The following is a 16,559-nucleotide window of genomic DNA, read 5'->3' on the forward strand; positions in this document are numbered from 1 at the left end:
TTGTAAGTTTTGTCTTTCCACTCTCTTTTCCCATCTCCTGTGTCTTCTATATATATATATATATGCAATTATTTTAATATATAAATAACTGACTTTTTTTTTTTTCACAATTGACTAAAAGGTTGACCTTGGGACGCGGTAGTGCAATAAATTAAAAAGACCCCACTTGGTGACTTCCTAACAAAATAATGTTAAGATAACATTTTATAAAGCAATGTAAAAATTGCCTTCTTTTCTTTGCTGAAGTAAAAGTTCCAATTTCTAATGTTTAAACCTCAGCATTTAAGAAAACCTCAGCATTTAAGAATGTGAGACATAGTTATGATATCATGTCAAAATATAAAAATATTAGGAATAACTAAAAATAAGATGAGAATGAAAAAAAATGGAAAAAAAGAAGGAATTAATGTGACTCTCTTTTAGTAGTCTGCAACACTGCATTCACAACAAAAATCTCTAAATGACACGTCTTAAATGTTATCTCACAAGCATTAATTTCATCTAAAGTGAATATATTTTTTCAATGGATTTACATTTTTTATTAATAAAATATTTTTGATGTAGTGAGTACTAGCTTTAATTGTTATTCAAGAATTCTTTATTAAGCAATTTATATTATCCGTACCATATCTCTCTCTTGGTTTGCTTAATATGGCATTCATCTCTATTGTGGTTTGCTACTTTGCTTTATGAGGTATTTTGACTATTTTTGCTACCTTCAGCGGAATTTTATAATGTGGCAAGTGCTACCAACACTCACTGGGAAAGAATTAAAGAAAAAATTATCTTAAACGTTCTCTCTTTTAAACATACACAAACCCAAATGTCAGGAATTGAAAGAGAAAATTAGAGTGAGAATTAGAAATATGAGTATATGTGATGTTGGCAATTGCCAAATCATCAAAATTAGCAAAAATGCTGCATAAGGCAATCCATGAGAGAGGTATATCCGTATATGCCTTATAAAACGAATCGCAATGGAATTAATTAGTGTCATAAAATTATCACATTGTAGTTCTATGTTTGAAAGGTATACCCTATCTATAGTTAGAATGCGTAATTTAAAAAATAAAAAATAAATAAAAATCTACCCTATATACCAGGGTGCCCATGCATTGCATTAGTTACTTAATGAATATTCAAGCATGATTGTGAAATATAAGCTTAGATAACCAAATCCTATACATCACATCACACGGATTAGGATTACAAAAGGTTTAAATAAACTACACACAAACACAATCCTTATTGAATTTAATACCGTTCATCAAACAGAATTCACACGTTGTCCTTTTCCTAATTTTGCCATCATTACTCAGAATCCAAACAAGTAGCAACTCCATCACTAGAAAAACAAATCTGAAAACAGCAAAGACATCAAAACAAACCATTGCTCTGCAATAACAATGTCAGGTACTCCTTATGGATTCAGAACTAGTTTTCTTAAAGCATCAGCAATCGGTCTTTGTAAAATAGAAGGTGTCTTGGGTTCAACAACAGCATCGTACGGTTTGGGGTGATTCCGCTGTCAATTCCAAATTCTGAGCAACACGCTGCTTGTACTGTCCCAATTCTTTTAGTATTATTTCAACAGCAGCATCAAATTCCAGTTTCTTATCATTTTCAGAAATCACATTGTTTGAAGCACTACGCTGCATGTAAACCTGTCAAAATTCTGTTAGTAAGTTCAATTCGGGATATCTTACAGCATATATTTAGGCATTAAAAAAAAGGGATATTTATACAAGTATACAACATCTCATTCCTCCACACACAAATTTGCTGGTTTTTTTTTAAGAAATGTTAGGGACAGTTGGACACAAGAAAAATTCACAACATTTCCAAATTAACATTTTAAAAAATTAATTGGAGATTATTGTGGACCTATGTGTAAGTTGACGTGTTAATTTGAGAATGTTATGACATTTTGTTTGTGTTCTTGGTATTATTGTATTTTTTTTCATTATAACTCCATTACCCTAAAATTGAGAAGTATAGTTAAATAATAATTCTCTTTAAAAAAATTAAAAATAAAAAGAGGGGAGAGCTTCGATGGTGGTCATGCACATGGCATAATAATAGAATCTTTGATGAAGACCAAAAACAATAAATGGTATGGAATTCATAGATGGTTTAGTTTGAACTTTGAAGTAAAGAGATCCAGGACTAGTTCATCTAATTTTCTCATTTAATGTCCAATACTGGTAATATATGTGTCCAATTAAGGAGTGCTCTAAAGACACTAGTCAAAGACCAATAAATGCTCAATTATGAGCTCTAAGCAAGCTTTAAAAAAAAAAAAATACACATATTAATGATTTATTAGTTTACACAGATATATTATTTAAAAAAATGTATAAATATGATTTAATATAACATTAAATGCATCTTAATTATTGTCCTTGGGGTATTCATTAACAAAATCATTAAGTGAGTGAGTTCCTAACGGAGTCTCTCTTCAAGCGAGTATTGACTCCTTGAGTGTATCTTATTTCTTGAGAGTAATAATTTCAGCCAATTATGATTTGACACATCATATCACTAAATTCATGTAGTGTATTCAAAATGGCTTATTATAGGGGGCCATATACTACTCTCTTTTTCTTTTTCTTTTTCTTTTTGGAGAGGAAGGTGTTGTATACTACTTAGTAGGCTACACTGTCTTAATTCATAGATTATTGGAAATTTGCCAAGTGTCACTAAAAAAAATTCCAAAGAATGCTCAAGAGCCAATGACACGTCGACACGTTGAGCTTTAATTTAAAATACAAGCAATCTAATTAAATGTTGTCGTATGTTATTTTAAATTCAATTAAGACACTTTTGACTAATCAAATGATGTCATATGCTCTTAGGAGAATAAAATAGTATTCTTTCTCTCAATATATATATATATATATATATAAAGCAGAAATATGCTTTTGGTTAGCTAAGTTGTTGGCTAAAGTAATTTTATTTAAATTTCCCTATTTTGAGAGTAAATTTTGGGTGATGTGCCTTCTTTTGTTAGCGAATTAATGAAAACAAGGATACAAAGAAACACGCTTCAAAAGAGTTTGGACTCAAATAAAACAAGAACAAAAATTATAAGGACCAAAATGAAACCATCTCAAAAATTTGTGGACCGAAAGCAATTTAAGCATCAATCACAATAGTAATACTAAGTACTAACAACGGTAAAATGACAATAAAAACAATAATAAAGTAACAATAATATCACTGGTAGGACCAAAAAAGTTCTAATAATATTTGGTTGTGATTGTTATGGTCTCATAGTATACAGCCTGTACACTTGGGGAATCTTCTTCTTGTTTTTGTTTTTAAGTTCTGTTATTTATCAAAATAATAATAATATATATATATATATATATATATCTCTGGATTAATGGAGCTAATGGCATTTAATTGTATCAGGTTTTGCCTGATCTGCTTTTAAGTCAGTCAGATATAGTTGCCATTAGACATTAGTACATAGTAGAAATATAACCAGGCTGGTGGCTCGGTGCACTGTCTGTTACTTCTGATTTTCCCAGCTTTTGTGGTCATATGTTCTAATAAGCGTGTGTTTGACTCTAAATTAAAAAGTCAGTTTATTTTACTATTCAATTTATTTTAGCTACTATTCTTGGACCCCACTACACTTTTTGTACTATTTATGAATTTCACTGTACTATTTCAGCTAACTTTTACCTTTATCTATAATACTTTCTGCAAAAAAAATTTCAATTTCAGCAAAATAAGTGAATTTCAAACATACCCTTAAAAATTACTGTTTCCTCAAAAAAAAAAAAAAAAAAAAAAAAAAAAAAAAAAAAGAAAAAAGGATTTTCCCAGCTTTAGAATCACATTGCTATCTATAAAATGTGATTGTGAAACCTAACTCTCTATTTATCTAATGAAATAGTTGGATTGGGAATACTAGGGATTGATGGATTCAATTAATTTGAGTGATATGGGTATAAAATATTGTCGTTGAGATTGGTTCCATATTGTGAATGACTTTCATTTTTGGAACATTAATGTTTAGATGTTATTATGTAGACGAAATCTGCATATCATGGTAAAAGCAGAATCTCTATCTTTCATTTAATCTTTACTCTTTCTAATTTTATTTATTTATTTCTTATTCTTTGCCCTTTGCCATACAAAAGGTGTCTACGATTTAAATTCATCATTTCTTTTCTTATATTGTTGTAGCTATTGAATTATATTAAAATAAAGGGAAATGCTAACGAGTGCTCTTAAAACATTGATTAAGAATCCAGTTAAAGAAAGTTTTTATGGAAAAAGAAAAAAAAAATTTAATGTTTTAACAGCTTTTTTCATTTCCCATAAAAGTGATGTCAAAACTTTCTTAAAATGAATTGTTAACGATTGCCCCAAGGGCAATCATTAGCATGACCCATAAAAATAATTAGCATAATACTTAGCGAATTAATGAGGTATCATTCTCTCTCTCTCTCTCTCTCTCTCAATTGTACAACTAGGACACTTAAACAATTTTGAAAAGAATTAAAAGAAGTGAAAGGAAAAGGATCGGGTACTTACCTGCAAGTTTCCCAAGAAATAAAGAAATAATAATAGGCCAAACATAGAAAGTCCATATGCAAAGACGTTTTCCCATAATGTACGTACTTGTTTGGAGGTTTGAACCAAAAGAACTGCAGGCAAACTATAATGTATGAGAGTCTGAGACACTAATCTTAAAAAATTTTATAACTACAACGCATAAAGTGAGAATTTACAAAATTATACGGGAAATGCATAAGTTAAGAGACGATATGCAGATGTAGAAGCATATAAGAGTAATAAAATCTTATATGTATGGGTAATTGCGATTTATTTGTTATTCTTTTAGATGATATCGCTAGTGAACTTTTGAATATATAAACTTAAAATTTTGATATATTATTTAAGTTTTGATAATTATTATTATTATTATTATTATATATGACATACTAATTGGTTTTTATCCTGACTCGAACAGGAACGAGACCTGACCTGACCCATTTACCTAGTCTAAGAATACATCTCACACACACACACACACATAATAGAGTTTCAACCTATAACATTAATTCCATGATGCATGCTCTTTATTATCAAACCAAGATACTAATCGGTTTTTAGTGTAAACGGAGTTCGAACCCCAATTTTGTTATTCAATGACAAGAAATTTTACTAGTTAAGCTAACTAAAACCCAAATATCTAATATATATATATATCTATATATATATCTTGAGTTTTGTTTAGAGTAATTTTTATAGTACTATATATATAGTTAAAGAACAAAGCATACTAGAGCATCTCCGGGATAAAACCAAATTAGTTCTATTAAAAAAAAAAATTTTTAATTTAGATCCAAATCTATAAAAATTTGTAAAAAACTCAATACGGATATTTATTTATAAACAATTCATGAATTAAGTATTTTCTTTCTATTGTGATCCAATGTTTATCAGGCAATTCATGCATGGTTTACATATGTGTGAGGACAAGTGATTCTAATTTACAAATTTACCACGTAAGAAAAAAAGAATATTTTTATTAAATGAGATCACTAATAAAAACTAGGAGAACCAATAATTATTTTAACTAAAAAAAAAAAAGAAAGATAGAAAATGCCATGAACCTTGTGACTCAGTGATATTGCTGAGTTTCTATAGGAGGAGATCTATGGATCAAGTCCCTTTATTTGTTGTAACAACTGATATATATGTTGTAACAACTGATATATATATATATATATATATATATATATGGAATAGTAAAGGATGCAAACCTTAAATTTCGCAGGCCCCACCAGGCAGTGTAAATTAATTTTTTTGGAAAATCTGTGGACCCTAAGATCCCGGACCGACGGGCTTCGAGGAATATTCCAAAATCAAAGGTTCTTGTATTTTTTGAATCAGTAGAGCAGAAATCGTGTGAAACAGAGAGATTTCCAAAACTGTGGTCACAGTTAAAAGAACCTTGGACGCATTCACCATGATGTAAACACGCTTTACGCCAACAATATGTCAGTCGTTGAGTTGAGAAAAAATACCAAAAGGCTCCAAATACCTAAACGAACAGGAAAACCCGTTAAAACATTAGTAAATTTTGTGGATATCAAAACCAAATGCTAATAATCAACAATATCAATAACTGCATGGGCGGAGCTACGTTGGTGACTGGGAGGGCCATGGCCCCACCAAAAGTTTTTAAAAAAATTTTAGAGTCGGTAAAATTGCATACTTGAATCATTTTTCTAAGAACTGGCCCCACATGAAAAATTATTTGGCCCCCATTTGTCCATGTTTAATATTTTTCCTCATTTATGATTAGTTTTTATTGCTAAAACTCCTTCTTATGTCAGACTATTGGCTTGATTAGAAGTTCTACTTTTTCAATTCCCAAGTTTCAATATATTTTTCTGATCTAGTGTGAGCTGATATCGCTCTTTATTGTTATTATATTTGCTCTATGTTGTAAGCTGAGATTGTTGTCCGCATTTGTTGCTACTTGCTAGTAAATGTTGCTCTCTATTACTGAATATACCTGTAGCTATTTTTCCTGTTTTTTTTTTTTTTTCCTGCTCTATTTTGGTGTGGCCATTCTTTTGGCTTTGTATTCTTTCTTTTCTTTGCATAAATTTTATAATTTTGTCTCAAAAAAGAGTGCTAAGCTTATTTGAAACTAGCAAAAATGACTTTAAGATCTTGAGAAAGTACTAGAGTATTCTTCTTCTTCTATTTTATTTTATTTTATTTTTATTAAACCAATTGATAAGATTTATTCAAAATACCAAAGTCATCTTGTATTTTTATATATAATTTCATATTGGCTTATAAGGATTTTGTTATTTTTAATTCTAAAATTTTTATATTTTCTTGTAGACGTAATTATTATATTTATATCTAATTTCTTGAATGGTTGAACTTATGGTTGTTAAAAGGACTAAGAGAAACTTATAAGGGAAAATGAATTTAAGATACTTAATTGGTCATTTAGTTTTTTTAAGTGCTAATAAGAATTACATTGATCAAACCAATGCACAAAAACATATATGTAGCATTTTGAGTTTTTCTTGAATTGTGACTCACTACAAGGTAGTTTAACCTCGGCCCCCCTAAACCAAAATTTCTAGCTCCGCCCCTGTCAATAAGAGACTATGATACACTCTTGGTGTAATGGTCACTTTACAAGTACAAGTACTTGTGAGATGTAAAGGGTAAGAGCCGATGTTCAAATCCTTATACTTAGATTAGACTAGAGTACGTAGAATTTCTATCTTGAATTAAAATATATATATATATATATATATATATGTATATATTTATCAATAAGAGAGAAAAAGATTGTATAAATATGAAGCTTCCACTTAATTTCTATAAAATATATATATATTTTTTAATTTAAAAAGAAGTAATATTAATAAGTCATCCTCAATATGCAAATATGTAAAATAGAAAACGAAATTACTACTTAAGCAAACTTTAAAACTTACATAACCAGCAAGGATGTATAGAAAGAAATTGAATGAACCTCTGATCGGTATGGGAATATTTTTATGTTTATCCAGTTTCTTCAAGGATAGGTAGATTTGAAGAACTCTTGGCACGTATTGGATAAGAATAACAGCGTTCAAGATTGTTGCATAATTTGTATATTCCGTGCGTCTCATTTCTGAAAGAATGTATGACATTAACACCTGAATGGATTACAAGAACTTTCGTGTTTAGAGTCAATGTATAAAATCTAATAATGTGTAGGGACAACATTAATTTAAATAAATTAGTGACTATGAAAAAAAAGAACTTTTGTTGTCAAATAAGTAACATAACGTTCCTTATCCAAAAAGAAAGTATTCTTTGTCAATTGAAAATTAGGTTTGTGTGTGTGTGTGTGTGTTTATAGATAAAATTTTAACATATGATGTCAATTCCAAAATAATTGATTTTTATCATCAAACCAAGACAACAATCGATTTGTTATAGACAAGGAGTGAACTTTAAATCTTTTATTCAATAATAAGAAACGTTATTAGTTGAGTTAACTCAAACCTATAAAAATTACATGTTAGAGCGTTATTCTATAGGCAATACTATTATGAAATAGAAGTAAGAACATTGGCATAGTGTGCAGTGGCATCTTTAAGAATTGTTTTTAGGATGGTCACTAAAAAATTTAAATTATCAAAATATTTTTTTTTGTACCATTTTTTAAAGTAAAATGAAATCAAAAATTATTTTTATTGAATAGGTTGGACAAGCTACAAATTTTATCTTTTTGTTTTATAATAGGCTTTTTGTTGAATAATTTTTTCACTTCTTGTTGTTTGGTCTTGTTTTTTTTTTTTTTTTTTTTTTTTTTTTTTTTTTTTTTTTTTTTTTGTGTGTGTGTGTGTGTTTATATTTGTTGTTATTTGAGCTAATATTTATTGTCATTATTTAAGCTTTAAAAAGAACAAGGATTAAGAATTATGTTTGGAGGCAAATTTAATTTTGGAATAATGCTATGTTTACAATACTTTTACAATAAATTTGATGCAAAAAGCTGTTATTGGTAGGTAAAAAAATAATATTAGTATTTGGCCTAAATTAGAATCATTAACAACTTACTACATTAGATTTGTTGTAAAATTATTGTAAAAGTATTGTGAATATAGTGGCACTACTCTTATTTTTGTTAAACCCAAATTTTTGTAATTCTCAAGTTAGGGTATTCAAAATTTTTATTAGGGTAGTTACAATATATTAGTTTAGCATATAATATTTTTTGGCAAATGTATACTGTGGGGCCAGAGAATTCGCGGCCCAAGCCCACTCTACATTAGGGCCCAGGGCCCAAGCCGAGGAGAGCCATTGCCGAGGACGACCTCCTGCTCGGCACTTCACTAAATGCCCAAAGAAAGGAGCAAACTGAGTGTAGGAGCAGGGCAAGGGAAAAAGCTACCTACGTCATAATACAAAACCCTATACCTGACAAGCCCATACTCTAAGCCATGCCCTTTAACTTTCCCAACGACCCCGGACCACTCTAGGTATGGGTTGACAGGACAGGCCTGCACCCCAGAAAGTAAAACTTACACGTGGACTCCAAAGGAAAGGAAAAGAACACGAATATAAAAGGAAAAACGACCCAGAAGAAGGGAGAGGGGGGGGGGGGGCTCTCCCTCTCGACCCCTGAAAAAGGAAAAAAAATGGAGGACACAAGGTTCCTCGGACGCCGTTATAGGACTCAGGCCCTATAACCCGTACTAATGGAGGGCTTGGCTAGATAAGCCAAGCTCGCCTATATAAGAAGCTTCCATACAAGCCATGATGAAATCACCCACCTGTGCCCAAGGTCATGCCTTTCAAGCTCACTATCTACAAATCATATTGTTGGGGCCCTTTGCATACGAGTCCAACGTCATTCATGGGTCGTTACAAATCGTATCCTTACAATTGGCGCCGTCTGTGGGGAGGCTTGCGCGTTAGCTCAGGTGGCGGTGGAGTTGAGCCTTTGTCAAGCAAAGGTCTGCGAGGGTGCCTTCATTTCCAGCGACATGTTGTTGTTGTTCCAACATAAGTTCCCACTAGGAGCTATGCCTGGCAGTGCCAAGGGCGCGGGCAATTATAGGGGCTTCCAACATCAAGCTAACCCCTCCCCACTTTGGTCAAGGGGCTAACCTTTGGAAATTAAATCAATAAAAGAAAAACTACAAGTTTTGGACAGAACCAAGGCCTTGTATGGTCCTCAGACTCAAGCCTCTGGGGAAACCAATTACTTAGAAGAAAAACTACAAGTTTTGGACAGAACCAAGATCTTGTATGGTCCTCGGACTCAAGCCTTTGGGGAAACCAACTACTTAGAAGAAAAACTGCAAGTTTTGGACAGAACCAAGGCCTTGTATGGTCCTCGAACTCAAGCCTCTGGGGAAACCAACTACTTAGAAGAAAAACTGCAAGTTTTGGACAGAACCAAGGCCTTGTATGGTCCTTGGACTCAAGCCTCTGGGGAAACCAACTACTTAGAAGAAAAACTGCAAGTTTTAGACAGAACCAAGGCCTTGTATGGTCCTCGGACTCAAGCCTCTGGGGAAACCAACTACTTAAAAGAAAAATTACAAGTTTTGGACAGAACCAAGGTCTTGTATGGTCCTCGGACTCAAGCATCTGGGGAAACCAACTACCTAGAAGAGACAACATGGGGTTTGGGCATGACCTGGACGTTACATGGACCTTAGAATCTATCCGAGGAGAATTCCCCCATTGATAGTTGGGCTAATCCCTAAATTGCGTGGATTCCCCAGTCTACTCTCGGATCCTCAATACCAAGGGGATTGATGCAATATAGGGCAATATGTTGCCAAAAACACAGTTGAAGTCCCTCAATGCTCGGCTACCCTCTCGGATGAATTATCTAGAGTTTATCATTCTTGGACGGTCGCCTTGCATGCATTACGAAGCGCTTGGCCGTTATCTCGGTTAGTTTCAGGAATTTAATTTATTGAGAATTACCATTGTTATACTTGATAATGTCAGTAAGTTCAAGCTAGTAGGAATCTGTTTTAAGGTTTTTTCCTGCTCTAAGTACCATTAAAGGAAAGTGTACGTTTTATATTCATGAACAAAGTAGTTGTTGCAGAAAAGAAAAGTATTTGAGAGTAAGAAAATTCATTTCTTATTAAGACAAAAGAACGGTACAACGTACAATGAAGGAGCTTAAATAAGCTCATACTAAAACTAACTACACAAGCGAAAAGTAAAGATACAAGGGAATGAAGGAAAAGCCGAAGAAGAGGTGCAGAGAAGAGCCGCGCTGCCACTTCAAAATTTCGTCTAAGGAAGCCATTCCTCAATACTTTTACATGCCTATAACTCAGGCAGCCAAAGAACCCAACTTGGGGCCTGCACCGTTGAAGAAGAGGTGCAGAGAGCCCGGTTCTGGGCTAGCGCAGCTGAAGAAAAGGTGCAGGGAACCCAACTTGAGGCCCGCACCGTTGAAGAAAAGGTGCCGGGAGCCGGAAGTTGAGGAGCCTCCACAAAATCATGCCTGCGATAAGGCAGACGGCGCTGATGGCGGAAAATCTTACTTCTGACGCACCAAGAATCTGGTGCGACCAGTACCTGCTTCGGATTTTGACCGAAAGAGGGAGAAATACCATTTCCCCCTTGTCAAGACGGAAGAATAACTTGAATCTGTGCCTCCCCTGTCCAGACCACGCCACTTTGAGTCTCGGAAGGACCCGGCGCCTCTGTGGCGGATGTAGTTCCAATACCCCAGTCCGAGTCTCAAACATATTGTATAAGGGGTGGATAACACTGAGTATGAAAACTATGATTATGGCTAAAGGATTGGGATTTTGAAGAGAGCCGAAGGGTTTGTATGTAAGGAGAACAGCCTCCTATCCTACTCATATAAAAGGTAAGGTGGTGACATTCAATTCATGCAGCTTTCCAAGGAATGCTACAGACAAGGAGTAGTTGGCTCAAGTTCCAACGCCATTCGTGACCGTAGGATCTGAAGATCCTCGTGAAGGTGCACCTCGAGTATAGAAGCGTCAAAGGACTCCGTGTGAGTGGGTAAAGGAATACCTCTTAATTTGGCACGTCTCCCGTGTAAATGGAAAAACACAAATATTAATGGAGTGTAGAATCAGAGCAAGCCATGATGTAAGCCCAACATTATCAAAACCCTCCTCCCCAACTAAAAGTCGGGAAGCAGGCTTTTGAGGGGCTATTGTGGGGCCAGAGAATTCGCGGCCCAGGCCCACTCTACATTAGGGCCCAGGGCCCAAGCCGAGGAGAGCCATTGCCGAGGACGACCTCCTACTCGGCACTTCACTAAATGCCCAAAGAAAGGAGCAAACTGAGTGTAGGGGTAGGGCAAGGGAAAAAGCTGCCAACGTCATAATACAAAACCCTATACCTGACAAGCCCATACTCTAAGCCATGCCCTTTAACTTTCCCAACGACCCCGGACCACTCTAGGCATGGGTTGACAGGACAGGCCTGCACCCCAGAAAGTAAAACTTACACGTGGACTCCAAAGGAAAGGAAAAGAACATGAATATAAAAGGAAAAACGACCCAGAAGAAGGGAGAGGGGGGGGGGGGGGCTCTCTCTCTCGACCCCTGAAAAAGGAAAAAAAATGGAGGACACAAGGTTCCTCGGACGCCGTTATAGGACTCAGGCCCTATAACCCGTACTAATGGAGGGCTTGGCTAGATAAGCCAAGCCCGCCTATATAAGAAGCTTCCATACAAGCCATGATGAAATCGCCCACCTGTGCCCAAGGTCATGCCTTTCAAGCCCACTCTCTACAAATCATATTGTTGGGGCCCTTTGCATACGAGCCTAACGTCATTCATGGGTCGTTACAAATTGTGTCCTTACATATACATATACATTTTTTTGCAAGTTAGGATGGTCCTGTGACTGCTATGGCTTGCAAGTTGAGATCCGCCACTGGTGCGTCAAACATATTTAGAGTAGTAGTGAAGCCAAAAATTAGCTCACGTGGGCCGATGTATAATTTTGATGATTAAGTGTTTTTTTTAATAAATTATATTCTTACTATGTAGAGTAGAATAACATATATAGCGCCATAAACACAATTCAAAATATAAATTAAGTATTTTATAATTCAATGTGTACCAAATAAAATACATCCATTAAACTTTAGCAAACTTGAGTCAAGATCGACAAAAAGATTCAGTATCTTTAACTTATCTTTAATCAACTATCATTTTTATGAGGAGGAAGCCAAACAAAATATTTTTTTTTCTTTGGGTTATCCCTTTAACTTTAAGATAATGGTTAGGTAACTATATATTAATTATAATTTATGAATGTCCAATTACCTTAAGAAATTAGTATACACTACTCATCATTAATAAGTTCGTGACTTTATTCAAATGAATATTAGAAACCTCAAACTTTCATATAAATGTATATAATTTAACAAGTACTTTATGAATAAATTATACTTTTGGTCTTTGAAATTTAGGGTAATCTTGATTTTGTTCTGTCCAATTTAAAAATTTTGGATTTAGTCCCTAAAATTTCAAAGAGAAAACGTTTTCCTACCTAAAATTTAGGGTAAGTTCAATTTTGGCTCCCTACATATGAGGCTGGTTCAATTTATTCCCTATAAATGAGGTTGATTCGACTTGGTCCCTAAAAAATGGGGTAACTTAATGTACTGTTAGCCATGTAAAAAGAATGGAGAGACCAAATTGTGCCCTTTCGAAAAATTTGAGGACCAAATTTGAACTTTTCAAATTTGAGTGACAGATCGAACCTACCAAATTTTAGTGACCAAAAGTATAATTTACCTAAATTTTATTTATATTAAATTTTTCATTGGCATATGGAGGCCATAAGTTTATATATATATATATATATATATATTTGTTTTATAAAAAAAGAGAAATGATATATTTACAACATTTTTACAACAAATCTTAAGTGACAGGTTGTTACTGGTTGTTATTATTGGAGTAAAAAAGTAATCTTAGTGTTAGTTTCAAATTTGAACCAATAACAACTAGCCACTTGTAATTTGTTGTAAAAATATTGTAAAAAAATTGTAGACATAGCATCTCTCATAAAAAAAAAAATGTACTACCCATATATAAATCAATATCTATTTAGAATTTTTTATTTAAAAATAATAATAATGGGGAGGGGGTGGCTAATCCACAGTTGATTTGATGGTTAAAAGATATATTATACTACTTTTGGGGTTAAAGGATACATAGGCGTGCAATTTTTTATTTTTATTTTTTATAAATTTGAGTGAATTTCAAGTTATAATGTTCGCTTCATGATAATTACTTTTTTCTTTAAGTCAAAATTCTAATTAGTTTTGGTGTAAACAGGATTCAAACCCTAGATTTTTTAATCAATGAGATTTTATTAGTTAAGCTAATTAACTAAAACTTGCCACACAAGTGTGATTTAAAAGTTTGTTTATTCAGACAATATGAGAGTACCATTGAGTATAAATTGGGCTTCGAGTTGTCAAAGTGTTACTTTATAGCTTCATATTTAAGAGGTTGTTTTGAGTATATAAGATTTAGTTTAGTTTGAGTCTTTAAGAGAGTGCATTTATAGTTGTGGGAGTTAATCTATAGGTTTAATTTATGAGTATTGATCAAATAATAGTAATGTATATTATTGATAATAATTTTTTGTTTTATGAGAAGCTATTGATGATAAATTTTGATTGTTAATGCATGCAGCTGAAACATGAAATTGGTTGAATCATGTTAGATTTTGTGCAATTAATTTCTACGTGAATGTGGTCAGAGTACATCTAACCTAGTACTCCGAATTAATAAAAGGATTTTGTTTATGAATGCAAGTTAATTTTTGTATTATGTTGATTTTTTTAATTGGCTTTGGAAAACCATCTCAGTTGTAGTCTTTGAGTACCCAACAATTTTTTTTTTTTTTTTTGATAAATCTTAAGAGTACCCAACAAATTTCTGAACGTGCTTTTGTTAGTTATGTACCAAATCACAAGAAGACTTGAAAACAACATTTTCCAAACTACAATTTAGCTCAAGTCTCTCTTACCTGCGGAAGGGGAAGAATAACTAGAATGTCGAGCACGAGCGGCATCCACAAGTTCCACAACTCTTTTTCTTTTTGGCTGAATAAGTTCCAAAACTTGTTTCGCAACTCACCTTTTTCATTTTCGTTTTGAGCTTTTGTGCTGGTAGCATTCGAAATTTTGTTCTTGTCTTCACAAAATTTCACAACAAAATGCACTAGGTATGTGAAATCTAGGGACGATCGCCAAAAAATAGCATTGATCCACATTTTTTTGTCTTCACTAATGCACTTCTTGTCTTCATGGATCACAGGAACAAAAAAGAACAAGGGATCCAGTGCTAGTGCGATCGCGCGCGATGATACAAGTAAGATTTTGTACAATTGCTCCTTATGGTCTTTGCAGAACTGTAAGATTTTGTACCTATCAAGTTATATGTTTTTAGTAAAAATATAAGGAGACCATTATTTAAATTTATATCTGTGGGGACTATGGCCCAAAATAATGTATTGGGCCTTGGGCCTTGCCCGAGGACACACTAACAAGTCTGAGGAGAGAAACATGACTTAGGTGATCTACTTTACAAGCCTCATCATTGGGAGACAAAGGGAAGAAAGTCCGAGGAGGAACTTCTCCTCGGACACGGCAAACCCAGACCAAGTGTATATTCAAGCGATTGAAGTACGCACCCGAACACGTGAAAGAGAAGAAAACTCAAAATATCTAAGGAAAGACTGCCACCACCACATTAAATGCATTGCAACTGCTTTTCTGGCTGCATTAATGTAGAAAAGACCCCTGAACAGTGTTGCCTTGGCTGCCGCAATTCACAAAGGACTGAAAAGGGTGTCTGATGGGATGGGTGCTTAAGTGGAGGTCCAGATGATCAACAAGTGTAAGGCCCAGATGATCAGAAAGAGCCTATATAATGTAGAGAAGCCCCCATGAAGTAAGGGGCGAAAAAAGAAGAAGATAATACTGTAGCATGCAAAAAAACCCTAATGTGGTGATCTGTACTTATAAATAAAATCCTAAGCCTCCTCGGACAGAGGTCTTTTGACCATAATAGCTTTTATTCTTGTTTGTTTGTTCCTCAATTCCATGCAAGCCATTTCTCAACTCATCTAAACCTAGTCCTTTGACCCATACTCTATAAAATTCATTGTATTGAGCTTTTTGGACCAGGATTCCATACGGTTCGGGCGTGGGTTCCAAACTTTGTCCCTACAATATCTATTCTAAAAAAAATTATATTTAATTTTTTTTTCAAAAAATATTAAAGGAATAGGGGATTTTTGAAAATTCAAGGGGATCGTGGCTATCCTAGCCCCCTCTCTCTCTCTCTGCCTTTGTCCATAAGATACTCTGGAAACCTCAAGGACCGATAATTGAACCTAAAACATCTATGTTTACGTCACATTCTAGACCAATGAGTGCGCCATCTAACTCACATTGTGATTATTGGCATGTCACCTCAATTATTTGAATTCGAGGCTCAAAGTTAAAATACTTCAATTATTTGAATACAAGGCTGAAAGTTAAAATTTTATTATTGTGGGATTTGAGTATTATTGTATTATTTTGTTCGACCTAAAAAAATATTTTGGATTTTTTGTCTTTTTGCTTCTTCTTTTTTTGAAAATATTTTATTTGGCAACACTAACTAGTTTTTTTGTGTGAGTAAATTACCATTTTGGTCCCTAATATATACTATGTGTCAATTTGTTTTACAGTTAGTCAGGTTGGGTTTAGGTCATAAGATTTACAAATCTGTTTAACTTGACCCAACCCACATATATTTAATATATATTTAAAATTTAAAATTTTAAAAATATTTTTATTTACATTTTTACCCCTCTTCCTAAATAAAACCAAAATGTTAAGTTCTCCTCATATAATTTTTATTGATTTTGTATTATACTCAGTATTATATTATTTGGTTATAAATTTGTTCTTATTTATGGTGATAGTATTCTAATTCTCAATTTAATATTAATAATAGTAATTAAAAAAATTTGTCCAACCTGAT

The 16,559-nt window shown here is 33.4% G+C and overlaps 1 long non-coding RNA gene across 1 annotated transcript; it reads right to left on the reverse strand.

The window, feature by feature from the left end:
- Nucleotides 1-1,224: 1,224 nt before the first annotated feature.
- On the reverse strand, nt 1,225-4,627 carry LOC115967633. Its single transcript, XR_004086501.1, has 2 exons — nt 4,549-4,627; nt 1,225-1,664 (listed from the first exon to the last, which is right to left on the reverse strand). It is a non-coding gene; the product is annotated as an uncharacterized LOC115967633 (long non-coding RNA).
- Nucleotides 4,628-16,559: the final 11,932 nt, after the last annotated feature.

Source organism: Quercus lobata, chromosome 11 (genome assembly GCF_001633185.2).
Source record: "Quercus lobata isolate SW786 chromosome 11, ValleyOak3.0 Primary Assembly, whole genome shotgun sequence".
Classification (NCBI taxonomy): domain Eukaryota; kingdom Viridiplantae; phylum Streptophyta; class Magnoliopsida; order Fagales; family Fagaceae; genus Quercus; species Quercus lobata.